Source organism: Stegostoma tigrinum, chromosome 35, assembly GCF_030684315.1.
Source record: "Stegostoma tigrinum isolate sSteTig4 chromosome 35, sSteTig4.hap1, whole genome shotgun sequence".
Taxonomy (NCBI): domain Eukaryota; kingdom Metazoa; phylum Chordata; class Chondrichthyes; order Orectolobiformes; family Stegostomatidae; genus Stegostoma; species Stegostoma tigrinum.
In genome coordinates, this window is record NC_081388.1 from 11,251,948 (window position 1) to 11,270,582 (window position 18,635).

Sequence of the window (18,635 nt, forward strand, 5' to 3'; positions counted from 1 at the left end):
AGGGCGTTCTCGATCACTGTGGGGGAAAGTTGCGGTCCTTAAAGAACTTGGACATCTGGGATGTGCGGGAGTGGAATGTCTTATCGTGGGAGCAGATGCGGCGGAGGCGGAGGAATTGGGAATAGGGGATGGAATTTTTGCAGGAGGGTGGGTGGGAGGAGGTGTATTCTAGGTAGCTGTGGGAGTCGCTGGGCTTGAAATGGACATCAGTTACAAGCTGGTTTCCTGAGATGGAGACTGAGAGGTCCAGGAAGGTGAGGGATGTGCTGGAGATGGCCCAGGTGAACTGAAGGTTGGGGTGGAAGGTGTTGGTGAAGTGGACGAACTGTTCGAGCTCCTCTGGGGAGCAAGAGGCAGCGCCGATACAGTCATCAATGTACCGGAGGAAGAGGTGGGGTTTGGGGCCTTTGTAGGTGCGGAAGAGGGACTGTTCCACGTAACCTACAAAGAGGCAGGCATAGCTGGGGCCCATGCGGGTGCCCATGGCCACCCCCTTAGTCTGTAGGAAGTGGGAGGAGTCAAAAGAGAAGTTGTTGAGTGTGAGGACGAGTTCAGCTAGGCGGATGAGAGTGTCGGTGGAGGGGGCCTGGTCGTGCCTGCGGGACAGGAAGAAGCGGAGGGCCTTGAGGCCATCTCCATGCGGAATGCAGGTGTACAGGGACTGGACGTCCATGGTGAATATGAGGTGTTGGGGGCCAGGGAATTGGAAGTCCTGGAGGAGGTGGAGGGCGTGGGTGGTGTCACGGACATAGGTGGGGAGTTCCTGGACCAAAGGGGAGAAAATGGAGTCCAGATAGGTGGAGATGAGTTCGGTGGGGCAGGAGCAGGCTGAGACGATGGGTCGACCAGGGCAGGCAGGTTTGTGGATTTTGGGAAGGAGATAGAAACGGGCCGTGCGGGGTTGGGGAACAATGAGGTTGGAGGCTGTGGGTGGGAGGTCCCCTGAGGTGATGAGGTCATGAATGGTGTTGGAGATGATGGTGTGGTGCTCGGGTGTGGGGTCATGATCGAGGAGGCGGTAGGAGGTGGTGTCGGAGAGTTGGCGTCTGGCCTCGGCGATCTCTCTCTCCCCACCTCAAAGACAGCAATGGCTTAAAGAAAGCAACTCAGCATCACTTTTTAAGAGCTGCATAATAAACTGTGTCCACATCTTGTGCCTAAATCAAAAATAAATGAGTTATCAACCCGTAACTTCATCCAATGATATAATTTACACACACACGTCATCTCTTTGAGGAAAGTTGTGAAATATATATAAAAATTTTTCTTAAGACTTTGAATTTCAAACTCATGACATACAGGTTTTGATCTATTTTGTGATTAGGTCACTTTCTCCAGAACCATAACTTTAAACCATTAAGTACCTCCTGGAGCATTAATGGATGTTTGTTTATATTGTGAGTGTTTATTACAAGAGAGGGAAAAGCTTAGAAAAGTATGAGCCTCCTTTTGTTTTTCGGTATTCAAAAATTCACTTCAGCTTAGATTTAGTAAATAAGGAAGCTGTAGTAGGAGTAGTAAAACAAACTGTGAGTAAGAACTGCAGTTGCTGGAGTCAGAGATAACACAGCGTGGAGCTGGAGGAACACAGCAGGCCAGGCAACATCTGAGGAGATCAAGGAAGCAGGAATTTGAGGGACACAGATAAGAGATAAGATGGATAGGTCAAGGAGGCGGCAATGAGCCCTCCCACTCCCTGGACAATATGTCCCTCCTAAGCCTCCTCCATGGTCACAACGATGCCACCCAGAAACTGGAGGAACAGCACCTCACATTCTGCCTTGGGAGCCTACAACCCAATGGTCTCAACGTGGACTTTACTAGCCTCAAAATCTCCCCACCCTGGCCTCATCCCATGACCAATCCTCCTTTACATCCCCGCCTCCTTGACCTGTCCGTCTTCTCTCCCACCTATCCACTCCTCCCACTTCACTGACCAATCCCACCGCTGCCTACCTGCACTCACCTATCACCATCCTACCTACCTTTCTCAGCCCCACCCCTCCTCTCTCTATTTATTTCAGAGCTCTCTTCCCCCTCCCCCATTTCTGAAGAAGGATCTAGGCCTGAAATGTCAGCCTTCTTGCTCCTCTGATGCGGCCTGGCCTGCTGTGTTCATCCACCTCCACACTGTGTTATTCCAAGAGGGGGAATTGATTTTATCTTGAGATGACCCAGCAAGTTCAAAAATATTGGCTTCACGGAGGATATTGGAATAATTATTGAGAAACGAAAGATGATCCCTCATGCCAGATTTTTTTCTGAGAACTGACTGCCATGGGAAAAAAAGGCATGTAAAACAGCTCAATCACCTGATCAGAAATGTTTAGCTTGTTCAACTTCCAGAAGAGGGGTGCATGATGAGAAGTCTGGAGGACATTAGAAACAAGCACCATGTACTCACAGACACACACAATACACCATCCACCACATTCACATCAATCACTCACACAAACACACCACTCACTTACTTAGTCACATACCACTCTGACTCTCACACCAATCACTCACTCACATACACATCACTCACATGTATACACACACACCATTCACTTAAATCACTTACGTGCACGCACGCATGCATGTGCACACCGTTTGGGCACGCGCACACACACCACTCGCAAAGACACATACACATTCACATTTTCTCTCTCACACCACTCACTCATTCATACACACACTCTCTCACACTCACATACCATCACTCACTTATGCAAAAACATGCATTAGTGGACGCCCCATTCACTTGCACAAACACATGCACACACCACTCACTTTCGCATATGCATGCACAAATGCCTCATTCTCAAAGACACACACTACTCACACTCTCTCATTCAGACAGACACTGCTCACTCATTTACACACATACATGAACGTGCACACATACCACACCGTGACACACACACCACTTTCTCACAGAAACACATACACAACACTGACTTACACATGTACGCCACTGACCAATGCACATGTATACACAAGTATACACACTACTCACTTCCACACCACTTCATCACAAACATGCACATGCAATATTCACTTACACACATGCGCATGTGCACATACCATTCATATGTACACCACTCACACATGTGCACTGCTCACGTGCATTCATTGCTGACTCACATTCACACACATGTACCACACATAAACACTTACACCACTCATTCTGTCACACATATATGTACACCACTCACATACACAAACACCTCTCACTCTCTGACTGACATGCACACGTACACTACTTACTCTTTCACACACATGCATACCACTCACTTGCACACACTCTCACAGACACACACATGCACACACCACATACATGCAAAAACCACTCTCTCACATACACCACTCTCACACAAGGACACCTCTCAGTCATTTGTGCATATAACATGCACGTGTGCCACTCACTCTCAATCACACATACACAAAGATACACACACACCACTTTTCTCAAACACACACACACACCACTGACAAGCATACATGCACACCACATGCACATACTACTCACTCGTGCTAACATACACAGCACATTCTCAATAAAACACACACACCGGTTACATATGCTCAGCACTCCCGCTTACTTATTCTCACACCACGCACACACAATATTGACTTACACATGCACACCACTCACATGCACATGAGAGCATACACACCACGCGCTTTCACAGACACGAGACACCACTTGCTTTCCCAGACACACACAATTCATTCACAAACATGCACACATACCATTCATTTACACATGTGTGTGCATGGACCACACACACTATACCACTCACTCTCACACACATGTAAACCACTCACTCACAAACACACAACACTCACTCACAATCCCACAGACACACAGATATACACACCACTCACTTGCAAACACCACACACACACCACTCACTCATCAACACATACTCACACACCATTCCCTGGCAAACACTCACACATCACTCACTGACAGACACACACATACCATTCACTCTGTCGCAAATACACACACATACACAACACACACGTTAACACTCATTGCTCACTCTCTCAGACACCAATCACTCACAAATACACGCCTGACTTGCAAACGCACGCATGCATGCCACATAAGTACGTGCACTGTCACAGGCACACACCACACACATAAAACTCTCTCACAGACATTCATCACTCACTCGCAAACACACACATGCCACTCACTCGCAAACACGTGCATGTACCACTCACTCGCAAACACACACATGCCACTCACTCGCAAACACGTGCATGTACCACTCACTCGCAAACACACACATGCCACTCACTCGCAAACACGTGCATGTACCACTCACTCGCAAACACACACATGCCACTCACTCGCAAACACGTGCATGTACCACTCACTCGCAAACAAACACATGCCACTCACTCGCAAACACGTGCATGTACCACTCACTCGCAAACACGTGCATGTACCACTCACTCGCAAACATGTGCATGTACCACACACACACACACACATGTACATTGCTCACTCTCACTCATGCAAACATGTACACTGTTCACACACACACACACACACGCGTACGCTGCACACTCTCTCTCACCACACACATGCACACCACTCACTCACTCACACACGTATACACCTCACTCACACATGCACACTGCTCATTCTCTCACACATGCACACTGCTCATACACACACAAATATGCTGCTCACTTTCTCACTCATGCACACCATTCACACACACGTGTGCTTCTCACTCACGCACACATGCACACCGCTCACACATGCATGCATGTACGCTTTTCACTCACTCGCACACTTTCACACTGCTTGCACACACACACGTACGCTGCGCAGTCTCTCACTCACACATGCACACCACTCACTCTCTCACTCACATACCCATACATCGCTCACTGTCTCACTCACACACACACATATGCTGCTCATTCTTTCACTCAAACACATACACCACTCAGTTGAAAACGCGCCCGCACACCATTCGCTTGCAGATGCACCCACGTACTGCTCATTACCTCTCTCATGCTCACGCACCCTTCTTTCCCCTCTCATGCCCACATGCCCTCCCTCTATCTCTCTTACCCTGTCTCTCTCTGCACACCCTCCCACCCCTTTCTCACTGTCTCCCTCTCACTTCTCCCTCTCTGCGCTTTCCCACTCACCCTCTCCTTCTCTGCGCTCTCCCTCTCCCCACTCCCTCTCTATTGTGCATGCTCTCCCTCTTGTGCACAGTGTCGCTCTCTTGTATACACACCACTCGCAAAAACACACAGCACCCACTCACAAACACACAGCACCCACTCACAAACACACAGCACCCACTCACAAAAACACACAGCACCCACTCGCAAACACACAGCACCCACTCGCAAACACACAGCACCCACTTGCAAAAACACACAGCACCCACTCGCAAACACACAGCACCTACTCGCAAACACACAGCACCCACTCGCAAAAACACACAGCACCCACTCGCAAACACACAGCACCCACTCGCAAACACACAGCACCCACTCACAAACACACAGCACCCACTCGCAAACACACAGCACCCACTCGCAAAAACACACAGCACCCACTCGCAAACACACAGCACCCACTTGCAAACACACGGCACCCACTCACAAACACACAGCACCCCTCGCAAACACACAGCACCCACTCGCAAACACACAGCACCCACTCGCAAACACACAGCACCCACTTGCAAACACAGACTCAGACACCACCATCTCGCCAACACACATTCTGACACCACTCGCTCGCCAACACGCATACACACAGCACTCGCCAACACGCATACACACAGCACTCGCCAACACGCATGCACAAACCTGTCACTCACCAACACTTGCTTGTAAAAAAAAGCACACTACTCGTGCATACTCACAGACACTCACCACTCACTCACAGACTCTCATGCTCACAGACACACACTACTCATTCATCAACACACACACCACTCACTCGCAAACATGCTCACATACCACTCACTCGCAAATAGGCACCACCCACTCTTTCTCAAACACACACACACAACACTCACATGCATACTTATAGACACATATATACACAGCACTCATGCTCACAGACACTCACCACTCGCTCTCTCACACACACACAACTAACTCACAAACACATGCACACCATTCACTTGCGTGGACTCAGACACACACAGATACTCACCACTTACTCTCACAGATATACAACACTTACATTCTCATAGACATGCACCAATCGTTCTCTCACGGACACACTCACTTGTCAACACACACTCACACACCGTTCGTTCATCAACACACACTCATGCATTACTCACTCGCAAACAGATGGGCACACACCACTCACTGTCTCAAACAACACACATGCCACTCATTCTTAAACACACACACACCACTTCCTTGCATGCAATCTCGACAACGATATGCACAACACTCACTTTCGCAAACACTCTCAGACACCACTCAGAGATAATGGCATCTCAGGCAACCAGCTTGTAACTGATGTCCATTTCAAGCCCACCAACTCCCACAGCTACCTAGAATACACCTCCTCCCACCCACCCTCCTGCAAAAATTCCATCCCCTATTCCCAATTCCTCCGCCTCCGCCGCATCTGCTCCCACGATAAGACATTCCACTCCCGCACATCCCAGATGTCCAAGTTCTTTAAGGACCACAACTTTCCCCCCACGGTGATCGAGAACGCCCTTGACCGCGTCTCCCGCATTTCCCGCAACACATCCCTCACACCCCGCCCCCGCCACAACCGCCCCAAGAGGATCCCCCTCGTTCTCACACACCGCCCCACCAACCTCGGGATACAACGCATCATCCTCCGACACTTCCGCCATTTACAATCCAACCCCACCACCCAAGACATTTTTCCATCCCCACCCCTGTCTGCTTTCCGGAGAGACCACTCTCTCCGTGACTCCCTTGTTCGCTCCACACTGCCCTCCAACCCCACCACACCCGGCACCTTCCCCTGCAACCGCAGGAAATGCTACACTTGCCCCCACACCTCCTCCCTCACCCCTATCCCAGGCCCCAAGATGACATTCCACATTAAGCAGAGGTTCACCTGCACATCTGCCAATGTGGTATACTGCATCCACTGTACCCGGTGTGGCTTCCTCTACGTTGGGGAAACCAAGCGGAGGCTTGGAGACCGCTTTGCAGAACACCTCCGCTCAGTTCGCAACAAACAACTGCACCTCCCAGTCGCAAACCATTTCCACTCCCCCTCCCATTCTTTAGATGACATGTCCATGATGGGCCTCCTGCAGTGCCACAATGATGCCACCCGAAGGTTGCAGGAACAGCAACTCATATTCCGCCTGGGAACCCTGCAGCCTAATGGTATCAATGTGGATTTCACCAGTTTCAAAATCTCCCCTTCCCCTACTGCATCCCTAAACCAGCCCAGTTCGTCCCCTCCCCCCACTGCACCACACAACCAGCCCAGCTCTTCCCCCCCACCCACTGCATCCCAAAACCAGTCCAACCAGTCTCTGCCTCCCTAACCTGTTCTTCCTCTCACCCATCCCTTCCGCCCACCCCAAGCTGCACCCCCAGCTACCTACTAACCTCATCCCACCTCCTTGACCTGTCCGTCTTCCCTGGACTGACCTATCCCCTCCCTACCTCCCCACCTATACTCTCTCCACCTATCTTCTTTACTCTCCATCTTCGGTCCGCCTCCCCCTCTCTCCCTATTTATTCCAGAACCCTCACCCCATCCCCCTCTCTGATGAAGGGTCTAGGCCCGAAACGTCAGCTTTTGTGCTCCTGAGATGCTGCTTGGCCTGCTGTGTTCATCCAGCCTCACATTTTATTATCTCAGACACCACTCACTCTCTTTTAAGCCCATATGCACCCACCACTCACAAACACACACATGCACACTACTCACTTGCAAACACTCTCACAGACAGACACACACCACTCACTCTCTCACATTCAGTCGCTCACAGACACACACCAGTCAGTTGTCAACACACATACACACATACACACTCACTTGCAAACACACTCACATACCACTCACTTGCCAAAGTGCATGCACACACCACTCACTCTTGCAAACACACACACATAACACTCACTTTGAAACACAAACACACACCGCTCACTTGCAAACGGACAGGCACACACCACTCACTCGCAAACACACACACACACACACACACACACCACTCTCACCATCTTGCAAATACACACGCTCACACCACTCACACTCAAACACACATATACACCACTCACTTGCAAGTAATCTCATAAACACACAGGTATAGACAAAATAACAAAGTGTGGAGCTGGATGAACACAGCAGGCCAAGCAGCATCTCAGGAGCACAAAAGCTGACGTTTCGGGCCTAGACCTACATCAGAGAGGGATATAGACAAAACTCCCTTTTACAGACACACATCACTTACCCACAAACACACACTCACACACCATTCACTCTCTTTCAAACAAACAAGCACACATCACTGTCTCAAATATACACACCACACACTGTCAAACACATATGCACATACCACTACTCACAAACACACACCTCATTCGCAAACACACACGTGCATGCCATTTCACGCATGTGCACTTTCACAGACATACACACACACAACACTCTCACAGATACACATCACTCACTCACAAACACACACATGCACCTTTCACTCTCACAAGCCACTCACTCAAACACATGCACACTACTCGCAGAGACACACAACACTCACTCGCCAATACACACACTCCACTCACTCACCAAAATGCACATACCATTCACTTGCACGTACTTTCACAGACACTCACCACTCATTGTCACACATTCACATCACTCAGTCTGTCATAGACACACACCACTCACTCATCAACACACACGCACGCACCACACGTTCTCTCTCAAACACATATGCTGCTCCATTCACTCTGAAACACGCATGCACACCACTCACTTACGCACAACCTCACAGACACACATCACTCACTTGCAAACAGACACACACACCACTGGCTCTGTCAAACACATTCTAATACATGACACTGACCTCTCACTCCATCACACCCACACCCACACACACACACACACACACACACCACTCACTCTCAAGCCACGTGCTCATGGCTCACTTGCACACACTCTCAGACACTCACCACTCACTCTGTCACACACTCATGCACATCTCACTCGCAAACAAGACATGCATAGACCACTCACTTGCGATCCTTCACAGATACACAGAGACACTCACCACTCAGTTTCACAGACACAGAAAATTCACTCTCTCACAGACACACAGCACTGACTCGTCAACACATACTCACCACTAATGCACAATCATTCACTCGCACAGCAATCATTCACAAACACACGTGCACACCATTCACTTGCACACATTCTCACACTCATCACGCACTCACACCACTCTCTCTCAGACACATACCACTCACTCGACAACACACTTGCACTGTTCACACTCTCTCAAACACACATGCACACACTTTCGCACATACCACTCATTCTCAAGCACACACCTCACTTGCACACACTCTTGTAGAGACACTCACGTACACATCACTCTCTCTCACAACAGTCACCACTCATTCTCTTACACACATACCACTCACTCACAAACAAAACACTCATAAACCACTCATTTGTGTGCACTCACAGACACTACATTCTCTCACAGACACACACCACTCAGTCGTCAACACACACTAGTCACTCGCAGACACGCTCACATACCATGCACTTGCCAACACACACTCACACACTGCTCACTAGCAAAGACACGCACACATCACTCACTCTATGTCAACCACACACAAACACCACTCACTCACAAACATAGACACCTATTACACACTCTTAAAGACATACAGAGACAGTCACCATTCCCTCTCACAGACACATACGCACACACCACTCTCTCCAACACACAACACTCATGTAACGTATACTCACACACCACTCTCAAGCATGTACATGACACACTTGCACGCATTGTTACAGACACACACACGTATACAATAGTTACTCTCACAGACAATCACCACTCACTCTTTCACACACTATTCACTCGAAAACAATACATACTTAGACCACTCACTTGCATGCATTCACAGACACACGTAGGCACTCATCACTCTGTTTCACACAGAAAACTCAACTGTCTCACTGACACACAGTACTCACTCGTAAACATATACTAAAACACCACTCAAACTTAAACACACACACTCACCAAACACTCAATCTCAAACACACACACACATTCACCAAACATTCTGTCTCAAACACATTCGCACACACCACTCACTCCCCAACACACACATGCACACCACTCATTTGCCAGCACAAATACACACACCACTCACTTGCATGTATTCTCACAGACACTCAATCTCACAGATACTTACTACTCACACTCATACACCACTCACTCGCCAACACACATATTCTCACAAATACTCACTCACAGACACATACTGCTGAATCTCACAGACACTCACGATTCACACTCCCATACCCACTCGCTTGCAAACACATGCACCAGTCACTCACATGAACTCAGACACATACACTCACTCTCAGAGACACACCACACTCACTCTCGCAGACACACCACACTCACTCTCTCGCAGACACACCACACTCACTCTCAGAGACACACCACACTCACTCTCGCAGACACACCACACTCACTCTCTCGCAGACACACCACACTCACTCTCAGAGACACACCACACTCACTCTCGCAGACACACCACACTCACTCTCAGAGACACACCACACTCACTCTCGCAGACACACCACACTCACTCTCTCGCAGACACACCACACTCACTCTCAGAGACACACTACACTCACTCTCTCACAGACACACCACACTCACTCTCAGAGACACACCACACTCACTCTCTCACAGACACACCACACTCACTCTCTCGCAGACACACCACACTCACTCTCTCGCAGACACACCACACTCACTCTCGCACAGACACACCACACTCACTCTCACAGACACACCACACTCACTCTCAGAGACACACCACACTCACTTTCACAGACACACCACACTCACTCTCTCGCAGACACACCACACTCACTCTCTCGCAGACACACCACACTCACTCTCACAGACACACCACACTCACTCTCGCAGACACACCACACTCACTCTCGCAGACACACCACACTCACTTTCACAGACACACCACACTCACTCTCTCGCAGACACACCACACTCACTCTCTCACAGACACACCACACTCACTCTCTCAGACACACCACACTCACTCTCTCGCAGACACACCACACTCACTTTCACAGACACACCACACTCACTCTCTCGCAGACACACCACACTCACTCTCTCGCAGACACACCACACTCACTCTCAGAGACACACCACACTCACTCTCTCACAGACACACCACACTCACTCTCTCGCAGACACACCACACTCACTCTCAGAGACACACCACACTCACTCTCGCGCAGACACACCACACTCACTCTCTCGCAGACACACCACACTCACTCTCACAGACACACCACACTCACTCTCTCACAGACACACCACACTCACTCTCGCAGACACACCACACTCACTCTCACAGACACACCACACTCACTCTCGCAGACACACCACACTCACTTTCACAGACACACCACACTCACTCTCTCACAGACACACCACACTCACTCTCTCACAGACACACCACACTCACTCTCACAGACACACCACACTCACTCTCTCACAGACACACCACACTCACTCTCGCAGACACACCACACTCACTCTCACAGACACACCACACTCACTCTCGCAGACACACCACACTCACTTTCACAGACACACCACACTCACTCTCTCACAGACACACCACACTCACTCTCTCACAGACACACCACACTCACTTTCACAGACACACCACACTCACTCTCTCGCAGACACACCACACTCACTTTCACAGACACACCACACTCACTTTCACAGACACACCACACTCACTCTCTCACAGACACACCACACTCACTCTCAGAGACACACCACACTCACTCTCGCGCAGACACATAACACTGACTCATCAGCACACACATCATTGACTTGCCAACACACAGGCACACACCGTTCACTCTCTTGCAAACATACATGTAAACACCATTCACTTGCGTGCGCTCTCACAGACGCACACATACACCACACTCACCCTCATGGAGACTCACTCCTCACTCTCTCACACACTCACACACCACTCACTCATTTGAACTGAGACACACCACACTCACTCTCACAGACACATTACACTTGCACTCAATCTCACAGACAGACACATACTAAGAGATAACACTCACTCAAACATAGATGTACATATCACTGAATCACAAATTCACTTGCGTGCAGTCTCACAAACACACATACACAACACTCACTTTATAGGCACACACTACTCACTCACAAACACACACATGCACACAGTACACACTCTCAAACACATGCGTATGCACCACTGACTTGCAAACATGAGTATAACACTCACTCACAAACACACACTCATACACTATTCACTCGCAAACATACCACTCTAAAAATCTGTGCAACCACTTTCTCACAAACACACGCACCACTCACTTCCAAAACACACACACCACTCACGAGTGCGCAATCTCACAGACACACACACACAGCACTCACTCTCACAGGCACAGACCACTTACTCACCAGCACACATGCACATACCACTAACTAGCCAAGACACACACACCACGCACTTGCTCATACACATGTAACTCACTCACATGAGTGTAACTAACACACACACACACACACACACACACACACACTCACCACTCTCTCTCACAAGCACTCAGACACACATATATACGTAACACTCACTTTCACATACACGCACCACTCACTCATAAACGCATACTGACACACTGCTCACACTATCTCAAACACACACACACACTCACCAAACAGTCTGAATCAAACACATTCGTATACACCACTCATTTGCCAACACAAATGTACACATCACTCACTCGCCAACATACAGCACTCACTGCACATTATCTCACAGATACTCACTCTCGCAGACACACACCACTCACTCGTCAACACACATACACCACTCAATCTTACACACTCACTATTCACAGTCACACACCAATCACTCGCACACACATGCACACCACTCAGTTGCACAAACTCAGACACTCAGACACACTACACAATCTCTCAAAAACGCCACATTCATACGCTCAGATACACCACACTCACTCTCACAGACACACACTTTTGCTATCCCACAAACAACACTCATCAGCACACACATACTACTCACTTGCAAACACACACTCACACACCACTGACTCGCCAACACACACTCAAACACCACTATCTCTCAAACATACATGCACACAGTACACACTCTCAAACACACATACACACAAAACTCCCTCACAAACACACATGCACATGCCATTCAGTTGCATGCAGTCTCACAGATTCTCACATACACACGCTTACTCTCACGGACACTCACAAATCACTCTGTCACACACTCACAAACTATTGGCTCACAAGTACGTGCACACACCACTCACTTGCACTCAATCTCGCAGACACACACTAAGACGTAACACATTCACACAGACACACTCCACTCACTCACAAACACATACGCACACACTGTTGACTCGCAAACACATGTGCACACCACTCACTTGCAAACACACCACTCTCTCTCAAATATATACGTGCTCACCACTCACTCTCTCTAACACATGCACACCACTTTCTCACACATATACCACTCACACTACAAAAACACACACACAGCACACACTTGCACGCAATCTCACAGATGCACACACGCAACACTCACTCTCAAAGACACAGTCCACTCATTTGCCAACACACCACTCGCTCACAAACACACAGTCTCGCTCTCAAACACATATGCACACACCACTGACTCGTGAACACAAGTGCAGCCCACTCACTTGCAAACACACACCACTCATGACAGATGGTGAAATTTGAATTAAATAAATATCGGGAATTGAGTCTAACGATGACCGTGAATCCATCCTCGATTGTTGAAAAAAATGCACGTTATTCACTAATGCCCTTTAGGGAAGGAACCTGCCATCCTTACCTGGTCTGGCCTACATGTGACTCCAAAGCAGTGTGGTTGACTCTTAACTGCCCTTAGGGCAATTAGGGACGGGGCAATAAACACTGTCTGGTCAGCGACGCCCTCATCCCGTGAATGAATTAAAAAAAGCACAAGCACACCACCCACTTGTGCACTCACAGACACACAGACAGAAAACTCACTATCGCATTCATTCACCATGTGCTCTCTCATAGACCACTGGCAAACACATACACAATTCACTTGCAAAGACACACTCACAGAGCACTCACCCGCAGATACACTTCCACACCACTCACTCACATAACTCACACTAAGCACTCTCTCACACACGCCATTCACTCTCTCACAAACCATTCACTCACACTCTCACACACACACTATTCTCTCACTCACCAACACACGTGCACACCACTCACTCTCAAGCACACACACACATGTGGCTTACTTGCATGCACACTCACAGACATACACAAACACAATAGTCACTATCCCAGACACTCACCGCTCACTTTCTCACACACTCTCACACATACTCACATAATACTCATTCACAAAGACACGTGCACAGCGCTCACTCTCTCACAAATACACACACACACACACACACACACACACACACACCAATCACTCTCAAACACATACTGCACACAGGACTTGCACATCACTCACTTGTGCACAATCTCGCAGACACACTCACTCTCACAGATACACACCACTCAATCGCCAACACACACCACTCACTTGTCAACACACATGCTCACACTGCTCACGTGGACACACACAAACACACGTGTGCATGCCACTCACAGTACACACCATTGACTCGTAAACACATACACACACTACACACTGGCAAACACACAACTGACTCACCAACACACACTGCTCACTCGCCACCACAAACTTACGCACCACTCACTCATACACATAGACTTGCAAACACACACAACTCTCTCACACGCTCACAACACACTCTTTCTCAAACACATACACATGTACCACTGGCTCGCAAACATGCACTCACACCACTCAGTCGCAAATACACACTCACCATTCACTCGCACACACACCACTCACTTTGTCAAATGCACACAGCACATGCTCTCTCTCAAACACACACACACACACACACACACACAGACTCAATCTTAGACACTCACTACTCTCACTGCTTTCGCTGTCCCACAGACAAACAACACTCATCGGCAATCACATACTACTCACTTGCAAACACACACTCACACACCACTGACTCGCCAACACACACTCAAACACCACTATCTCTCAAACATACATTCACACAGTACACACGCACACACACCATTTAATTGTAAACACACACAGCAATTCACACTCTGGCAACCACACAAGCACACACCACTCACTCTCAAACACACCACACACTCTCTCAAACACATATGCACACACCACTCAATTGCAACCACATGAATGCACACTACTCCTTCACTCATTTGCTTGCACTCTCAGAAACACTCGCAAACACGCACCACTCACCACCAACATTCACTACTCACTCACCAACACACACACACACCAGTCGCTCACAAACACACACGCACACTCCACTCATGCTCAAGCACACATGCAGAGGCTCACTTCCACTCCTTCTCATGGTTTAGTTTTCAAAAGCTTGAAAGTATGTTACCACATCCTTAAAGAAGGTAACACAGTCAAAATTCTGTCTCTAAGTTAGGTGCCTGGGGCTTCAATTCACAATGTCATGAATTTTCTGTCAGTTGCTTGAGGAGTTAGCTGTGAGAACAATAACATTCTTTTTTTCCCCATTTGCCAGGTGTTCCTTGAACTGACATGCCCTGAAAGTGCTCTGCGCCCCACCCCAGATTGTTGTTGTTAAAGAATTTCTTCAGCTTTTATTGCTAGCCAACTCATTTGGGCATGACCATACCTATTCGAGTTACTCATGGAGAGCTGGGTGTCTTCGCTGTTGTTCCCTGACCACCCTTAAAACTGCTTGGAAGGTGTCACAACTCAGTGTGAGAAACTTTAGCATCACTGGCAGATATTCAGAGGACCTCTGCCACTATAAAGACAGCATAAGCACAGCCACTAATGGGAAGAGCGGGGTGTTAGAACTGGAGGATTTGAGTGATCTGAGGGTTGCCATGGGGCCAAAGGAGTGTAGTGCAGCATTGCCTGAAGACTGTAATGAAGTGACACTAATTAGCAGAGGTGAGGAGACAGACAGCACACCCAAGGAGGTCAGATGGTGTCCAGAGCCTGGACTCTATGCTTTAAAAGCACTTCCAAATATGCGATACCTCCCATTATAAGGACAAGTTCAGCAGATAAATGGGAATACCACCGCCCACAAATTCCCTTCTAAGCCCATCACCATTGTCACTTCACAATCCAAGAATTCCCTCCTTATGGGTCTACCTACAGCACATGGGCTGCAGTGGTTCAAGAAAACACTCCCCACTAGCTTCTCAAGGGCAACTCAGAATGGGCAATACATCCTGGCAATGCCTACCTTAGAGGATAAATAAGTTGGTCTTGGCTCCCTGCCCTCTCTGTCCCTAATACCCTTCCATACTCCCTTCTATTGTCTCAGTCCTTGATGTTGCCAACTTGCTGACTGGCTAGGGTTCTTATAACAGAATGGTTAGGTTTGCTTCTTTGAAGGTGCATTAAGAATAACCTACATTGTGTGGGTCTAGGGCTCTGTGTGGGCACAATCAGGGAGCTGCAGCAGATCCACTTCCCTGAACCAGGTTTGGTTTCTTTGACAACTATGGTGCTGTTCACTCATGAAATGAAGCAAATTGACAGTCTTGTTCTGTTTGGACACCGATGGCAGGATTTGAACTCAGAACTACCGAGAGTACTCACCCAGATCCTTCAGGAATGTGAAAAGCTGGGTCTTTGTTTTTGATTCAGTGCTCAGCGCTATTTCTCTGCACGAGAGTAGTGTATGTCGCGACCGTAATGAGGTCAGTCAGCTGGACATCATAGAATATGAGTTCCCTGATCAGGGCTCTTTATTCTGGTCCAGTCAGGGAGCCCTGGTAACATAAAAAGAGTGAGTGTCACAGATACTGACACTCTGGGCCCTGACTCTATAGGAGTCAGCAGTAAAGTCAAGGACTGTTCCTGTGCAGAGAAGGGGCGAGTTGGTGACAGGATAGCCTGCCCCTGTGGAGTTATTTCAGTCTGCAAGACATGCATTGTGCAGTGTCAAGAAAACCCTGAACAAAATGCAGAGTGAGAGTTAAAGAAAATGTCTAATTTGTTGCCTCTGGATATGTCGGCTCCTGAAAGTCAGTTAATTCCTTCACACAACAATTACATAGGATGTTACCGCACAGAAACAGGCCATTATACCCAACTGGTTCATACTGTCTTTATGTACAACATGAGCCTCCTCTCACCTTATTTAAGCTATTCGGAATGTCTGTTTTCTTTCTCTTTCCCTCTCATGTACTTATACAAACTACACACAAATAACAACATTTAGCATGAGAAAACATGGCAAGGCACTTTCCAGGGAAACTCTAAAATACAACGTGATACTAAACAACACAGATATTAGGATCAATAGCAAAGTTGTTGGTAAAGCCCAGCAGGTTTGGCAGCATCTGTGAAGGAAAAAACAGAGTTAACGTTTCAGATCCGGTGACCCTTCCTCAGAACAGAGATATTAGGACAGGTGACCAGAAGCTTGGTCGGGGTGGGGTGGGGGGGAGGTTAGGATTTGAAGGAGCGTCTTACAGGAGGAAGTGGGATAGACAGGAGCAGAGATGTAAGTGGGGAGAGGGGCCGTGGGAGTTCCAGAGCTTCGGGCCCATGCAGCAGAAGTTACTGTCAATGGAGTAATTAAAATCAAGATTGTCACCGTGGAATCTTGATGCCTGGGAGGATTGTCAAGCAGGAGATTACAGAGAGAGGAAGGGGTTAGGGAACGATTGGAAAACAAGGACGTGAGTTTGAAAATCAAGATGGTCTGGAGCCAGTTCAAAACTCTGAAATGTGGGCTGATCGGAAACAGGATTCAGGTCATGTTGAGACAAGGGCTGCAGTAATTTGGATCAAATCAGGTTTACACAGGCTGGAATTTTTGGGTTGGGGTGGTTGCTGAGAGCAGCTATAAAGAAGTACAGATTGTTACTTCACAAATTTCAAGTTTCAAACTTGAAAGGAAGTAAATTCATCTTCAGATCACAAATTTACTATCTAAATGAGGAAAGAACTGAGTCGCACTTCACTATTACATTGCCCCCATGCTAACTGTTCCTTCTTCCATTTATATATAACAAACCTAAAACCAGTGCAATATTTTGCCGTGTCGCTGTTAGATGAACTATTTCAACCAACTACTCACTTGGTTTGGAGAATTTCAGAAAATTATCCATGCTTTATCTCTAGTTCTCCAACACTCATGATTTCCTTCATTCCACTTACGATGG